This window comes from Pectinophora gossypiella, chromosome 8, assembly GCF_024362695.1.
Source record: "Pectinophora gossypiella chromosome 8, ilPecGoss1.1, whole genome shotgun sequence".
NCBI classification, from domain to species: Eukaryota; Metazoa; Arthropoda; class Insecta; order Lepidoptera; family Gelechiidae; genus Pectinophora; species Pectinophora gossypiella.
In genome coordinates, this window is record NC_065411.1 from 9,251,849 (window position 1) to 9,269,491 (window position 17,643).

General features: G+C 35.4%; 1 protein-coding gene across 3 annotated transcripts in view; it reads left to right on the forward strand.

Annotated features, from left to right (window-relative positions):
• LOC126368690 (uncharacterized) overlaps nt 1-17,643 on the forward strand; it is a 169,409-nt gene that overhangs the window by 108,716 nt on the left and 43,050 nt on the right. The gene's annotated exons all lie outside the window — the stretch shown is intronic.

Here is a 17,643-nt window from a genome sequence, read left to right on the forward strand (position 1 = left end):
TTTGGTTAGGGCGGTGCGTGCGGCTAGCCGTGTTGTTTTTTGCCCCCGGCGATATCCTCTCATGATTTATGCTGTGCCTGCTCGGAATATGATTACCCGTTACGTGTCGGAAGTGCCCTTAATGGATATAAACGTCGTATTTAACTGGCCGGTAAATAGCAGTCGTGTGTTTTTGTACCGCCTTGTCCCTCAACATATCCTAGCAATTATGGCTAGGATACGTTTGGTCGCGTCAAATTGGGATAACAGATTCCTAAATTGCCTCGCATCTGCATGGTTGTGGATTACCAGATTCCATAATGGACCAGATCAGTGGAGAGTGCTATATGGGAGTACCATATTGGTGTACCAAAATTGTGTCGGACCTGCATGGTTGTCGATTACCAGATATTGGACCAGTTCAGTGGAGAGTGCTATATGGGAGTACCGCATTGATGTACCAAGGTGTGTAAATTGTGACGCATCTGTATGGCTATCGATGACCAAATAGTGGACCAGATAAGTGGAGAGTACTATATGGGAGTACCGTATTGGTGTACCAAGGTGTGTAAATTGTATCACATAATATATGTATGGTTGTCGATTACCAGATAGTGGAGAGTACTATATGGGAGTACTGTATTGGTGTACCAAGGTGTGTAAATTGTATCACATAATATGTGTACCAGATAGTGGATCAGATCAGTGGAGAGTGCTATATTGAGAGTACCATATTGGAGTACCAAGGCGTGTTAATCGAAAGAAGCATGTATTCGGCTGTGTATAGGAAATGGGGCGGTTTATGAATGTTGGGCGCCATGTTTTTATGCTTATTGTTTAATACAATTTATTGGTTTATTTCCTTGTTAATTGTTTCCTTCATTGACATTTTATTGCTTTTGGCCTAGTAAACTTAATAAGTGGTTGTTAAAATGATAATATAATAATGATTTGTATGTTTTTTCTAAAAGAAAAAAGTATGTGAAACAAACTTGGAGGTGGCTACTGAAACTTCGAAACTGTCATAGACATATAGAAGTGACAGGTAAGTATAAACATGTAGCTTAAAACTTCATAATTGGCAGGAAGCCTTTGACATTTTGGAGAACGCGTAGAATAGATATTCATATATAAAAGTTACCTTGTTAGACTTGATTTAGAAACTTTTTCTGGAGTTTGCCGAATCTGATTTTCGTAGCTGGTTGTTCCGTTCGTTAGTCGGTGTTATCGGAAGCGACTCTAATGAGGAAAAACGTTTCTCAATGATACTGGCGGAGCACGAACTTTGCGCTCCTTCAAAGTTACTTTCGCGGGCAATTAACTGGCTTGATACTCTAGATTTTTTTTCTTGATTCACGTCTTTTTGTTATTAGGCAACATTAATATTTATTGCTCCAATTTGGCTCCTTCATCCCAATAACAAGTTACACTAATTGAGACCCGGAAAAAATACCAAAAAGATCAAATGGAATTTTTGTACAAAATTGCAATAATGTTGCTTGGGACTTGGAAGATATTATAGATAAGCATAATATCAGAATCCGTATCTTTTTTTACACGTAAGGTACGGTATAATTTGATTCGAATATCGACTTTTAAATGTACCTAAATATAGGTTCATCCATAAATGTTAAGTTAATGTTATGTTATTTATAAAGGATTGAAAAATAAATATATTAGATATATATTATTGTAAGAAGTATTTATACAGGGCGTATACTTATTTGCTCTGTACTATTTGTGAATTCGCTGACGCGAACATGATGTCGGCAATAAACATTCGTTACAGAAGATCCGAGGAGACAGGAACACAAACAAATATAAAAATATTTTTTTATTTCACATACCTACGCAGTTAGATAGTGTAAACATATTCAGGCAGCGGAAACTTAGGGGACGACTTTTTGCTAAATACATAAAAAATGTTAGAGCTATATCACCTCCACCAAGCCGCACTGGAGGTTTATTTTATTGTTATTTTCTATCATTATGGTTCATGTTTCTTTACTCTTCTCTTCCCCTATCGGTGGCAACAACTTCTCAAGTCAGCAGAACTTATACATGACAGCTAATCCAGAATAATCATATTAAAGTGCTGGAGAAATTCATGAAAATATAGGAAAAATTTTCTCGTCGAGTCAGGCGGTATGATCGCACACTCGCCGCCGCCGGCCATCCCTCGATTTATGCCGGTTTGCCCAAAATTCGATTACCCGAATAGGATCGCATTCCCGGATTTAACGAACTTTCATAAAACAGGTGGCGACATCATGAAGCCACTTTGTAACTCAGTCGGGTTAACATCGTCGGGTAGTATTTGGAAAGTTTGCATTAAAATGAATTGTAAAAGCGGCCGTGCCTAACATCGTAAACACACGTCTCCGCCGAGATAGCACCACTCGCTCGCAGCTGCATCTATTGACATAAAATTTAAGAGTTCGCCAGTTTTCGTCTCCCATAAAAACTTAGTGGCGAAGAACGAGCCGTCTTAAGAAACAAACCCTGTCAGAAGGGGAAATTTTCTTGTATTTTTCGGGCGCGCTAACAAGGGCCCCTACATGACCGGAATATTTTTGTCACCAATTTCCTAGCGAACGGCTTAACGTCCCCGGGAAAGTTACTTAGACTTACCTGAGCCTTCTCCCGGCCTGTCAAGATATCGTATATTTTATGGACTCTGCACATGTCTGCTATATTTCTTTTAGGCGGCGGCGCTGCTGAAATGGCGTTTCGATTATGTTACGGCTTTATTACCTCCGTCAGCGACTGTGAAATACAGGAAACGGGTACGGGGTTCGGCTATGTTACCAATACTTGTTTGCAAAATATAAACTTGTTAAATTTCTGAACGTTTTGCGCCCTAATTTGAATTTATAACCAATAGCCACGGCTATAGAGGCTTTCTTGGAATATTCTTCGACAAGACGGGAGCGGCGGGTTGAGGCCTATATATCACTTACAACGACAGAGCGTAAATCTATGGGGCTGTCTGCTCGTTATTTGTAGTCGCCACGTGAACCGACGGTTTCGGGTGAATATTAACGATATCGCCAATTTTCCGCAAGCTTAGTCCCGTCGCAATTTCTCGCCAATTGAGCAATCGTATCAGACGGAGGGCCGCGGTGCCTACAGACGGTATTAACCGTCGTCGCCTATAAAAAACGTTTACACAGGCTCCAAGCGACGTGTGGAGCATCAGAGATTTTAGCCGGTAAATTAATTTCGACAAAATAGCATCCGAAATTGGTATGGCAGCAGTGAGCACTGTGGGCAGCGGACGTCAAAGTGTAACGTGAAAGGTTCTCATAGTTCCTACATTGTCCGGTCCCGACTCGCGTCGAGAGTCGAGAGCATGTACCGACCGTTCTGAGCACATGGTGCACTACAGTACACGGCTGTGGAAAGGTGAATATTCGGTACAATTCTCCAGACACACCACATTGTCTGCCGGCGGTGGCCGACACACGTACCCGACTATGTACTTACGTATAGGTAGCTTACTAACTACACAATACTATTTCCTCGCTAAAACTATAAAACTTATTTCAGAATATTAAAGGTACTTACGCTGGAAAGCACGAAGCACAAAGGGCGTATTTATACCATGTCTATTCCTTTTAAAATGGAATTGTATTGAAATGTACGGTACGGCTTAGGGCTCTCTCACAATGTTATGCTTTGTTGTCAAGGCAATAATAGCCTGGAAGATTACCGATACAGTAGCACGGCTACAATGGGACCCTCTTTGCTGAATACGCACAAACGAAATATTACACAAATACCACTGCTTATAGGGAAAGTTATATTTACTACCAACACCGTGCGATAACCAATTTGATATTCATCGTGGGCGCGAGAACCTTGACATATCTACAATAGTTATATCCAGTCCCTTTCATTGGATTGCAAACAACGGGATAAAATTGATTTTTAAACATAAAAAAATATATACTTAATCTAAGTAAAACATGTAAATATGGTCAAATTAAAATGTAGAATAATACGCTGTGTCTGTATGTACAGCATGATTGCAAAATGAATGGTTATTTAAAAGCGATACATTCATTTGAGGCTGCCAATCTGCCAATCAATAAATAATTAGGTAGAAGCCCACAGTCCTGTTAACCGAAATTCACCTGCAGTTGAAGCAAATGGACGTTTCACAGACACGGATCAACAAGGATATTCGTGTAATATAATTCACCAATCTTTTATCGAACATGCAAAATTAACCTTTCCAATACTATTTAAATCAGAGAGGCGAATTGAATTTGCATTGTTTTTCACATTGGAAACACAAAAGTTCCATAAAAGAAAACTCAAGGAACTTCGTACTTATAGCTATAAGTACCTAACACTATAATTTCACTTTACTTTTAGTAGAGAATGTTACTGTTTTGTCACTCTACATATAAAGACATATCTGTAATAGGAAGTCATAAAAATTATTAAAATGTGAATTGTAACTCTTATTACTTACCTCTTTGGGTAGATCTGCATAGATCAGAATCAATTTCCAGTGAACATTACAATTTGAAACATAAATATTTACAAAATCATCTTTTAAACCGCAAACCAACATCGCATCCGCGCGTGAGCTAGGTATCCAATTTTGCAAGTTGTCAGGAACACGCACGTGTGTATTCGGTCGGTCGCCGTAAACTGCAACAATCAAGGGTAATGATTTGTCGCTTCTACGGGGATTACCACTCCGGTACACCCCTTGTTTGACAGCTGTACAATGTACACTGGCTTACTGACTGAGGGTTGTTGGGACGAATAATTTACTGTCATAACCTTTGCTTTAGGTGTATTTGATCTGCGTAAATATTCTTAAGCGCACGCAGCGAGTGAATTTAATTGACTATTCCAGTGATTTATTACTTTGTTATCCCTAGTTTCGTTAGGACACTACAGGCTGATCACTTGATTAGCCAAACACGTTAAGCCGTTGGTCCCGGTTACTACTTACTGATGTAAGTAAATAAGTAAGTATCAGTCATGTCAGGGGCCTTTGGCGGCTCAATATTAACCCTGACACAAAAGAAGAAGAAGTGATTTATAGTGGTGAATTATGGTCGCTTTTACTCTAATGACTGACAGATATCCATAACTTAAAACTAGAGAAAGAAATAGTTATTTACATTAATAATGCATCAATAATTTATTATTATTATTTATTATAGTAACGACTTCAAATAATCAAATTCTAAAACAACTTGCGAAATGATTGCAAGTTTTGTAAAATTGACCACTTAGATATTATAATATATGGTAAAATATATATCATTAGTGCTACAATCTATGTATTTGATCTTATATTTCCCCACTTGTGACATTATAAGCATTATTAAGTAATTTAGATTTTAAAATGTCAACATTTTCTTTAGTATTTAAGTATATTTAAAATACAAATCAGCCGGTTTGACATCTAAGTAGTCGTTCTAAGGTATGTCAAATTCACAAATAACTATCTAATAGGACTATAAACCAAAAATCGAACGATATTCCATCCCGTTTGACTTAGGGTTTTAATAATATGAAGTGGCTAAAGCTTCTAGAATTTTAAATTGTATAGACACGCAAATTAACAATCCTAAAAAACACAGCTAAATCGATATAGTAGGTTGGTACTCACTACTCAATTCCTTTACGCAATTTATTCCGCAATCAAAAATGAGTGAACGCAGCGTGGCCATGGTAGCATTATTCATCTCCCTGCATTGTCATACCTCATTAAATTTTCAGCAAAATTTGGAGTTAATTAATTACCGCAACTGGTAGACCGTAGACGCCCAGGTAAATCAGACGTCACTCTCACGGCACATCATGCGACGCACATTTATGAAATTTCCCCCGAGTGATCGAATATCACATTAAGGCAAGTCAATGATGTCTAATGACGACGTGACCAGTGTTGTGTCGTGGAAATGTTCCCGTTGTAAAAACTCTTTCATAGTAAGGACGACCTTTGTGGTCCAGTGGTTGAGCGTTGGGTTCACGATCCGGAGGTCCCGGGTTCGATTCCCGGTGGGGACATGTCACAAAAATTACTTTGTGGTCCCTAGTTTGGTTAGGACATTAACTGGCTGATCACCATATTGTCCGAAAATAAGACGATCCGTGCTACGGAAGGCACGTTAAGTCGTTGGTCCCGGTTACTATTTACTGATGCAAGTTAGTAGTCGTTACATGAGCCATGTTAGGGGCCTTTGTCGGCTCAATAGTAACCCTAACACCAGGGTTTGTTGAGGTTGGTACTCCACCTTACACACTTCCACCAACTCGCAGTGCAGCAGCGTGGTCCATACCCCTCCGGTTGATTGGAGGGAGGCTTGTGCCCAGCAGTGGGACGGACGTAGGTATATAAGCTGTTTATGTTTAAGTTCTCTTCACATTGCATTGCTTTCCAGATAGGCAGTATAGAGTTATAATTTCTCTACTTTCTTACTAAGTAAAATCAATCAATGTACATATTATTTTTTATCTCTGTTTTTTATTGTCCAATTTTAATATACTTAATAAATAATGACATTATGCCATGCTATATAAAATACCGAAGATTAAATTTACTAAGATTTTGAATGGGTTCAGACGTTTCGTAAATTAATTTATTCATTCAAAAGTTAATACATTCAGTCTAAGTTTTATTTATCTTGATATTTATGAGAACTTGTGTTCTGAAATTGGATCTCGTTTATTAGTTTCATAAAACGAATGTTTTTATTAATTAACTGTATATAAATATAATTAATCTTAATCAACTGTATTAAGAAATAACTTGTTTTCTTTGAGCTCCTCCTCTTGATAGACGATGTAACACACCCCCCTTACAACTATCCTACTCACGGCACCAAATGTAACGCCCCCCCCTTCGCAACTCGTTTAAACACCTGCCTAAATCTATATATATCCCTACAATTATCTACTTTGACCGATAAGTAGTATAAATATACCTGTAAGGAAAATTCACACAGCACAGAAAACATATAACAGACATATTCAAACATCTATGATAAAGCATAATATAATCCACCTGAAATAAAAGTACACAGACACGAACAGATAAAATATATCAAATCAAGAAATCCTTAAAATATAACATGCAGCCGTAAAACGAATTCGTAAAATAATCAAAGTAGATTTTAATTGGCCAATTAATAATAATGTGATCGTCTAGTATATTATGGTTAGGACTCTACGTTGTGTTTTTGTAATAACTCAGATTCTTTAAATGAAGGTATGTTGAGATCAGGATGAACGTACGAAAGGAGACGTTAAGAATGCCATACATATTATACATGTCATAAATAAATAGAAAACAATATAAAACAATATACAGTAAATGAAATAAAGTTGAGTAAATACTTAAATATTAATATATATAAAGTAATTTTAAATATTATAGTTTTGTTGCAAGTCGATAAAGAGACTAAATTAAATTAGATTAATATGAGAATTTAGAGGAGTACTAGAATGGTATTTATATTTGGTACAATGAGAGACATAAGTAATAAACTTGAATACGATATAGATTGAAATATTGAAGTTTTGTCAATTGAGATTAAATTGAGAGTGCTATAATAGTATCTAATATAAAAATAAATAATTATAAATATAGTTAGGTTAAGTTAAATAAGGATTTATTTGTTTAGGAATTGGGTTTTATTATTGTGAAAGATCTAGGAACACAGGAAAAGGATTAGAATCCCATACCAACAATGTAATGGTATAGGGTGCCTTTTCGAGCCCCGACCACGCTCTTCGGCGAATGAGGCCCTACCCTGATTTAGGCCCCTCTCCGAAAAGGATATGTTTTGTAATGGTGAGCCATTCGGCCTTGTTGTAGAGATGAAATATCTCTGAAGTATAAAATAAAGTGTAAGGATTTGGGATGAGCAGCACTTAGCACCAATCAGCTTCATAGCTTACTTTATTCAATTAGTATCATCAAATTTGATGAATGGTCAATCTCATATGCAAAACATGCAATATAATATACTTAGCTTTGGTAAACAATATCAGCATTTCATCAAATGTCGGTCTACACCCAAGGACACGTTAACTTGTGGTGCGATAAATGTCGTAACTATGTCCAGTATTGATATTATAAATGAGTAAGGATGTTAAGACAGGTCATATAAAAGATAATATTCGATGATAGTAACGTAGACAGGCTTTCGTTAGTCCGTCACAAAGGACTGCAACTCGTCTATAATTTATTTATATAAATAGTAGTATGATGAAGTACGATCGAGCGCTAGGACAACGGCCTGGATGATGTCGAGAATACTAATAAATAACGCATGTATGACCGTATGACAGAGTAACAATAGAATATTCAAATTATTAAATGTATATAGAATAACATATTCTATTAATAATGTACACAAAAATATTCACTTGTCATTATGCAGAGTGCTCCCATTCAGGATATTTCAACAAGATAGGTTTGTCAAGTTAAGGAACTTTCAATAGAAGGTTGTGATGGAAATCATATAAATTGTTATCTTCAACAAAGTCATAATATAAACATAATTGATATACTTAATAAAATAATAATCATAAATATTATAATATTCATCTAGTAATATCCAGATTCATTTGTACCTATATGTCAATTTGGAACGATTGTTGAAGAGAAATTTAATGGGTAAATAATATAAGTAGATATTAATTAAGTACTTAGATGTATAACCTTGCAGTGGTATCAAAATTATAATTCAATCACAATAGAAGCAATATAATTTTTAGAGTTGATCTACTGACTTATCCAACCTATACTTGTCACATTCCCAATGATCCTAACCAATCCTAATCTTACACCTAATCTTACTTGAGACCTGAAACCGGTGTTTCAGGTCGCTTTGTTCCTCTCAGCAACACCGTACGACGCCACCCTCTAGCTACCCGGCTCGTCTTTCTCAACTCCAGCGTCAACCCCTACAGTCTTTCCACTCACTACACTCACAACACTCCCGACGGTTACGACCTGCTCCCGCGACGTACGATGGGCAAGTCCTCGTCAACCCTCACAACGACCACGGCCTGCCCCCGCGACGTACGATGGGCAAGCTCTCTCTCAATCCTCACAACGGTCACGACCCGCTCCCGCGACGTACGATGGGCAACTCCTCGTCAACCCTCACAACGACCACGACCTGCTCCCGCGAGGTCCGAATCGCAAGTCCTCGTCAACCCTCACAACGACCACGACCTGCTCCCGCGACGTCCGAATGGCAAGTCCACTTTCAACCCTCACATCGACCACGACCTGCTCCCGCGACGACCGATGGGCAACTCCTCGATCCTTGTGTTCTCTCTAACATTCTTCCCACACGTTCTCAAGTTGATTTTTTTTCCCATAACCCATAAAACTTTGTATATGTTAAGTGCAAACATTCCTACACTTTGTTGCCAACAATTGAGTCCGTTGTATTTGATTAGAATGCCCGTTGTGCTAGTCACATAGACAAAAGTTACTTCTCTGTTCTCATATCATATTACACAAAACCCGCTTAAATTAACAGCAAACATTTGTATATGTTATCGTCTAATATTTTAATTTATTGAACGTTTTGTTTGTGGCTTTAGTATTTCTTATGAAATGTTTATAAAAACCTTTTCACGTGCCTACCCTACAGTATGTGATTCCCATGGCGTAAAGTTCTTCGGAATGCGTATAAAAAAGTAACACACTTAATAAAACAAACATAATATGTTCACACCCTCTTTCCCTATCAGGGTAACCAGAAGCACTACCTTCACACATCGTACCAGCCACCCTTAGCCATCCAATTCTTACTCCGAATATTATGTTGGTTATTGGGGTTGGTTCCGTCACAATCGCCCCCTAAATTATTACGAAGTTTACCAGAGTGATAATTTATAAGAATAAAGGAACACCACAATAACCTTTCCACAAATCCTTAATATCATGACGCGTCCTAGCTAAGTCAACTATAACTATCCTTCATGTACATCCACACATACATTATCTACATGTATTGTATTACGCCCCCAAGTTCTATCAAACTGAGTGAAACTCCAAAAACTCTCAATGTTCTAAGGATACAGCATGTCCTAATAAGAACAAATTCAACTAATGCATGTTATTAAGGGCATGTAAATAAAGAATAATATACTACATATATACTTAATAACAATACAAATAGGTTATAATTATGTCACTATAGTAATGAAAAAGACAAGTAGGTACCTAAGCAATGGAATGTAAGTTTGGTTATAAATATTTATATAGTTTAAAAGTAGTCAAGTCAACGCCAAACAAACCTAAACTTAATGACACTGATTACAGCTTATAATTAAACAAGTAAGGACTTAAGAAAGTAAGAAATAAGTTAGAAACCTAATGTATGATATAATTAACTGAATTATGATGGTTTAGTCTCTTAAATTAATTAAAGCAGCAACTTAAAGCTTAAGAATAACATAGGTAATTGTAATTATAAATTTAAAGGTGATAATGAATCCCGTCTATTGCCCAAAACCAATGAGGTCCCATCTCTCATTCGGCTCCCCTCATCAACAACAAATAGGTATATGGAATGATAAGCACATAAAATGTGGCATATCAGAAACGTTAGTTAAAATAAATTGGTAGGTGAAGGTAAGAGCTTCCCAACACCAATTTCACATATGTAATAAAATTATTTAAGTTAAACAGATTTACATCCAATCTAACAACACAACTCATTGTGATGCATAGCTGACACCATAGCCATGGCGCTAAAAGGTAAGAAGGTAAGTAAGTGAGCGACTTAGCAACCGGAAGCCAATACGCAGCTACTCATCACTGTCCTCCCCTCAATACACCTTAGTGCAAGAGGATCAACAGAAGCAGAGACTACCGAACTGGATTGACCCCGTGTATACTAAGCAAAAATGTCCCTAACGTCCCTACCATGGCTTCAGCGGCATTGCAATAACACCAGCCATAAGAATAAGTATGAGTGTGAGTGTGCGATGGATGGTCATGAATATGATACCAACCATGAATCACAAGAATATATGCGGTCAAACTGGATGTAATTATTATGCATAAATGCATTATAAGTAGCAATAATATTGTATGCCAGTAAGCACACAAGTTGCATAGTGAAATCAGGCCAGGTAAACCCCCGGACAAGGTATAGTTTATAAAGTTAGGTATGTCACTATCTGGCAGCAGTAACATTAAGGAATTATCAGGTAGATGAATAATAAAATAACACAATTAAATTGTGTGGATTTGGTTTATGTATATCAGTGTAATCAAGCCAGGCAGGCCCGGAATATACAGGTAAGTATATAAGAAGTCATGTTAAGTCACATAGGTGAAATAACAACACAGATTCAAAGTATATAAGTTTATTCAAAAGCCATTACCAATAATACCATTACCTTCATCTCATGGTATCCAGACTTTTATAAATCAATTCAAATTAGTAATTAAGTGTATTATTTACATGGCTTAATAAGCCACAATAAGCTGATAGGTCCAGAGAGGGTCATAATAAAATTACATCATGACACAAGAGGACAAAATTGACCCATACCATACAATACTGATTATAAGGCATCGGCTAGAGTCTTCATACTCGAAAGCATCGCCACGCACAACCGCTCATCAGGAGGAGGCAATCCAACCTGACTATCCAAGTCGCAACGCTGGCTCGATACTGATTATCTAGCTTCATCTCATATTGGCGGATGGTCCTCCTGTCCCAATATCAGAAAGAAGGTCATGGATAATAATATCTCACCGCACCACTCCTGTAGATAGCTGTATCTCCCAAAGCACCACTATAGAACAATTCAGAACCATGTTACAGTGGTAACAACAACTGTTCCAACAATTATTCTACATTGACACAGTGAGGTAGCAGGCCGTAAACCATAAAGATTCACCCTGTGTAACGTCAGATTGGTTTTCGAGTAGAATCCTCGGGGAATTCTAACTACAATAAAACACAGCAAGATTACAATCCAACCTGGACCATCAGTCTAGGTTGACAAAAATATAAAGTAAAAATCTAAATCCATGAGGTTACCTCTAAAACCAGGATACCTCATTCTGCATACTGATCTCCCATCTCCAGGCAATAATTATATTACCTTGAAATGTAGGTCTCAACACACAGAACTACACGAAGAACATTTTTTTTTTAGTCTATGCGGCAATATGTACAATTTTCATTGTAAACATTGACACACAGCCCAAACATACAACAAATTAGATAATAAAGTCCAGTCAGAATATGTCGCAAGCAGTCATTCCCTACGCGTCAGTAAAGTGTCAGTCAAAGTTAAATAGATAAACATACATAAACTACATATATTAACTTAAATATAGCAAAACACAAAAAAAAGGTAAACAATCACAAGCTGCACATGGTCACTACGTTCGCAAGCTTCCCTATGCACTTTTGACACATTCTACACCTATCAGATCCTATCTTCAGCGTAAAATTGTACCAGCCGTCTGAAATCTGATGATCCCAGACCTGTTCCCAACAATGTCTATAAGAAAAAGATAATTAGTTCACCACACTTCCTATTTTAAACCTAACAAGGTCCCTACCGCGCATTCCGTGAACTTTTGTCAAACAAAACCCTACATTTCACGCAATCTACGCCCGGAAGCTAATTCTAATTCCTCGCAACCTAACGCAGTAAACGACCAGTTACACCACGGCAGGTTCGGATAGCTGATTAAAGAACAAAATTTAACAAAAATAGTAATCACGCACTGCAATCCTGAGCTACGGCTCTCAAAAGTCGCGACAGCTGGTAATCCAGCAAAACGAAGCCCTACCGACTTTAAAAATCTCTCGTCCGACTTGTAATTCCTAAATACGAAAACACTAGATTCAAATTAAGAAATAAGTAGGTTCATAATGATATAAATACTAGAAAATCATTATCACTTCCATATAGGTTTGTAGGTCTATGAATTTATGAAACCTAAGGTGAAACAAAATTTACATGTACATGTATCTCTGTCTTTTTTTTTCTTTTTTTTAATCCTACTATTCCCGCTATTAGCATCTATGCCTAATAAGAATGTGTCCCAATAAGACCGTGATCAACACTCTCCGTTTTCTTTGCGTTGAACTTAACATTCGATTCAATTATATTTTAAAGAGAACATGATTAAATAGAATCAAGTTTGATCATTCCTTTCAATAACTTCAAGTATTTCCACTATCATAAGACCCTATTAAAATTATGTCCTAGTAAGAACATGTCCAAATATAAACATATTGCCATTTCTGTTTCATTGTACCTAATGTTAGATAGAAAACAAATGTTTGCCCATCTCATTTGATACATCACTATCATTCCACAGCAACATATACACACACATACACGCCCCCAAGTTCTAACAAGACGGTTTAAACTTCAAGCACTTCCAATAAGTATTATGTCCTAAAAGAATGAATCGTCCTCGTTTTCCTTTTCATGTCTTGTTCATGCTATGCAACAACTGAAAGCAAATTCCAATATCCTACAGTTGGAATGTTACAAGCATACTGTCATACACAAGTCACGTCCTCAAAACTAACAATTTATTTACGCATTCTGATAATATCCAACTGTCACCGCAAAACATAATTTTAACACAACACTATACTGTACTCTCTATGAAATGAAAAACTCATCATGGCTGGTTATCTGATACTTATATGACAAACACACTTTTCAAAATTAATGTAGCTCAAATAAATATAGCAAACAGAAAACACAGATTTATTATAACATTAATACATGCTTTCTAAAAGTTCATGACTTCATAGCTCCAGGATATGTAACCATTATATAAATAATAATAATAATCCTCCATGCGATGTTCAGCCACCATGTCTACTACTACATTGATTGCCCTAACACTACGTAATATCGATCTGAAAGAAATCAATTAAACCTGATACTACTGGGACTACTTCTAGCTGCGAGCTCTCACCTTTAATATTGCAACCCCTAAAGTAATAAACCGAATTTCTGTTCTTCTAAACCTAACTTCATAACATACATACATATCTGGTTTGCAATCCACTAAGATGACCAGAATTACCTTACCAGACAACTTTGCACTTTCGTTGCTATCCTTATCCTATTCCGATTAACCAAATAATCATTGTGTTCATTGCTGGGCATATAACAAAATTATTAATAACTAGTGTAATAATCATACAAGATCACTACTCTCCATTGAATAAACCAATTTGTTTGACTGCTGGGCATCACGCTTCATCGTTGGGTGATATACACACACGAACAATAAACTTACACGCATAACTTACGCCTATGTTCCCAACTGGACTAATCAGAAGTACAATCTCTACCAGGAAATATTCAAGTCACCGAAGAATATATTTTACAGTCATAAAACTGAATGTCCCTTTAAAGCCCAAACCCTATTGTCTAACAATTGCTTTTAGAAATTTCGTTCTCAAGAAGTTAATTAAAATACCCATCATACACATCATTTACTCAAACATGAACTGTGTCGTAGTTAGAATTATTTTCAACATAACATACATACACACAATCCTCTTCTCCTTCTACTGTTTTTATCCCCTGTAGGGTTGTAGGACTCACACACAACCAATCGAATATAAATATATGTTCCACTGCTCAACTCATATACATATATACTCAACAGTTTCATTAATAACTACTGCATCACATAATCTGTACATATTTCATCGTACTCTAACATTAGTGTGGGTAAAGGATAAACTCCTGGTGATGAACCATTACATGATATATACTAAGGTCAACATAGCATATAACCATACTTATCCAACTAGTATAATGTCTCACTGCTGGGTTTATATTTTAATGTTTATGACAATAAAATAACTAATGAGCATTATATTACGTCTGTCCACTGCTAGACTACATACTATTATTATAATTCTATATAACTGTTAAAATTAATCCTTATATTCTAAATGCTTGTTAAATTCTCAATTAAATCAAAATTTAATATATTACTAAATAATTCTGAAGTATTACCTTCCTGACAATGTAGTCAGTTACCTATCCATATTGCTACCAAAGAGTATTTCATACTTTGCTAGGTGTTAGCAATAAAGATCAATACTAACATGTACCTAATATTTAACTAGAAAAAGCGTACGAAAGGGGAATTCACACATGTAACCACCCCTTTTGGAACAAAAGTAATTTTTAATGTCAAATGAATATCAATTGTATGTACATATCTGTGTTAACTACTGCTATATTAGGTACATATTTCAATGTAAATATACCTAAAATAAAATTTAACTTAACTTACCAATATCTAAGATAAGAAATTACCCCAAAAGCGTTGGAAGCTACTAATTATTTGCAATATATTCAAAATACCTATACTATAATACTAAAATAGAATCTAACCACACCTTTAATCTTTTTCATAAAGTAATAAAATAATAATAGTTAAGAATTCAATGTTGTGTTTTTTTATGACGTTCAAATTATTTTCGTAAATATTTTGATAAAAATTAAGAATTAATAATAATAGAGTAATAATAATAGAGTTATATATTAATAGCATTATTAATTAATTTTATTGGATTTTTTTTTTAATATTTTGATATTTTGTTTTTTTTTATAAGACCTAAATAAAATGTAAGGATAATGAACATATAAATCTATAAAGAAAACATACATACATAATAACATTTATAATAAAATTGATAATACTATATAACTCCACGCCCCCAAGACATTCAACCATCACTCAACATTTGAGACCTCATATCCTGGTCACGGCACCAAATGTAACACACCCCCCTTACAACTATCCTACTCACGGCACCAAATGTAACGCCCCCCCCTTCGCAACTCGTTTAAACACCTGCCTAAATCTATATATATCCCTACAATTATCTACTTTGACCGATAAGTAGTATAAATATACCTGTAAGGAAAATTCACACAGCACAGAAAACATATAACAGACATATTCAAACATCTATGATAAAGCATAATATAATCCACCTGAAATAAAAGTACACAGACACGAACAGATAAAATATATCAAATCAAGAAATCCTTAAAATATAACATGCAGCCGTAAAACGAATTCGTAAAATAATCAAAGTAGATTTTAATTGGCCAATTAATAATAATGTGATCGTCTAGTATATTATGGTTAGGACTCTACGTTGTGTTTTTGTAATAACTCAGATTCTTTAAATGAAGGTATGTTGAGATCAGGATGAACGTACGAAAGGAGACGTTAAGAATGCCATACATATTATACATGTCATAAATAAATAGAAAACAATATAAAACAATATACAGTAAATGAAATAAAGTTGAGTAAATACTTAAATATTAATATATATAAAGTAATTTTAAATATTATAGTTTTGTTGCAAGTCGATAAAGAGACTAAATTAAATTAGATTAATATGAGAATTTAGAGGAGTACTAGAATGGTATTTATATTTGGTACAATGAGAGACATAAGTAATAAACTTGAATACGATATAGATTGAAATATTGAAGTTTTGTCAATTGAGATTAAATTGAGAGTGCTATAATAGTATCTAATATAAAAATAAATAATTATAAATATAGTTAGGTTAAGTTAAATAAGGATTTATTTGTTTAGGAATTGGGTTTTATTATTGTGAAAGATCTAGGAACACAGGAAAAGGATTAGAATCCCATACCAACAATGTAATGGTATAGGGTGCCTTTTCGAGCCCCGACCACGCTCTTCGGCGAATGAGGCCCTACCCTGATTTAGGCCCCTCTCCGAAAAGGATATGTTTTGTAATGGTGAGCCATTCGGCCTTGTTGTAGAGATGAAATATCTCTGAAGTATAAAATAAAGTGTAAGGATTTGGGATGAGCAGCACTTAGCACCAATCAGCTTCATAGCTTACTTTATTCAATTAGTATCATCAAATTTGATGAATGGTCAATCTCATATGCAAAACATGCAATATAATATACTTAGCTTTGGTAAACAATATCAGCATTTCATCAAATGTCGGTCTACACCCAAGGACACGTTAACTTGTGGTGCGATAAATGTCGTAACTATGTCCAGTATTGATATTATAAATGAGTAAGGATGTTAAGACAGGTCATATAAAAGATAATATTCGATGATAGTAACGTAGACAGGCTTTCGTTAGTCCGTCACAAAGGACTGCAACTCGTCTATAATTTATTTATATAAATAGTAGTATGATGAAGTACGATCGAGCGCTAGGACAACGGCCTGGATGATGTCGAGAATACTAATAAATAACGCATGTATGACCGTATGACAGAGTAACAATAGAATATTCAAATTATTAAATGTATATAGAATAACATATTCTATTAATAATGTACACAAAAATATTCACTTGTCATTATGCAGAGTGCTCCCATTCAGGATATTTCAACAAGATAGGTTTGTCAAGTTAAGGAACTTTCAATAGAAGGTTGTGATGGAAATCATATAAATTGTTATCTTCAACAAAGTCATAATATAAACATAATTGATATACTTAATAAAATAATAATCATAAATATTATAATATTCATCTAGTAATATCCAGATTCATTTGTACCTATATGTCAATTTGGAACGATTGTTGAAGAGAAATTTAATGGGTAAATAATATAAGTAGATATTAATTAAGTACT